Source organism: Melozone crissalis, unplaced genomic scaffold (genome assembly GCF_028551555.1).
Source record: "Melozone crissalis strain CALT ecotype California unplaced genomic scaffold, PUWL_Pcris_2 ptg000018l_1, whole genome shotgun sequence".
Classification (NCBI taxonomy): domain Eukaryota; kingdom Metazoa; phylum Chordata; class Aves; order Passeriformes; family Passerellidae; genus Melozone; species Melozone crissalis.
The window spans coordinates 26,777,501-26,778,527 of record NW_026535796.1 but is presented as its reverse complement, the minus strand read 5'-3'; the positions used below and the strand labels follow the sequence as shown (position 1 = coordinate 26,778,527).

Sequence of the window (1,027 nt, the reverse complement as noted above, 5' to 3'; positions counted from 1 at the left end):
CAAAAGGACTAAAACCATCTGAAAATCTAGCTTATGCAATTTTCACATAGGAAAAATTCCCATTGGAGTCAAAACTTCTTTTCTTCTCCTAAAACTTCTAAATCTACTCCTGCAATAAAGCCATTCTTTGCCTCTGAGCTAAATACCTGGAGGTAAGGTCTGCTGTGGCTATGGACACACACACACATGTACATGTACACACATGGCATTAGTCATCCCATGTCCGTGCCTCCGCCACTCAAGCTCAGCTCCTATGCTTTTAGCAAGCAGCACAAGTATTAGCCACACCTCTGAAATGCAAGCTGGTGAAACAATATTTCAAATTTTGTTTAATCTGGCAAAAATCTAATATCAGTAATCAGCAGAAATATATAACTTCAGATGGCGTTTTCATTCAGTTATTCTATTAATGTGATGACAAACTTGTTTCTGATTTTTCCAGCATTTCTTCTCAATGCTCTCATGATAACCTCAGTCTCCTAAACATGATTAAAAACACAAAAGCCTAGCAAAAAATCAAAAATGAAATATTTATTACCGCATTTTGTGACTTAACACCTTTTTTTTCCTTTTTAAAACATAACGTCACAGTCCTCATACAAGTATTTTAATGTAAATTTTGACAAAGCTTAAAGGTAACAGCATTTTCTTCTAGTGAGGAACACGTGCTGAGAAAGGAAGAATTCATGGACATACAATACCAATTCCACAGCAGATCTGATACTAGCAAAAACATTCTTTTTTTTTTCAATTGAGGTAAACACATAGAATATCTAACATGAAACAATTAATAGACCGAACTCTGTACGAAGTTTGTTACAGTATTCTCTTGCTTTTTTTTCCCAAGCTTTGAGTTCATGATAAAGTCCTAGGTTTGGTGCAAAGACCGTTAGTAACTTCTTTCATTGAGGAAAGCTGCCCAACTTTTAGTTTTGTTTTGTCCAAAGCCAAGGCTCAGAACTACTGGAAGAAGCTTCTGCTCTGTCTGTTCTGTCTTTTAAATCTTCACCTGCAAGCTCTTTGAAGA

General features: G+C 35.9%; 1 protein-coding gene across 2 annotated transcripts in view; it reads right to left on the bottom strand.

Moving 5' to 3' along the window:
- Nucleotides 1-511: 511 nt before the first annotated feature.
- The window catches only part of MEIS2 (Meis homeobox 2), a 173,605-nt gene continuing 173,089 nt past the window's right edge, over nucleotides 512-1,027 (bottom strand). For both annotated transcript variants that reach the window (XM_054275086.1, XM_054275085.1), the window contains exon 12: nucleotides 512-1,027. This exon is cut by the window's right edge and continues 928 nt beyond it. The gene's annotated coding sequence lies outside the window, so the exon portion shown is untranslated.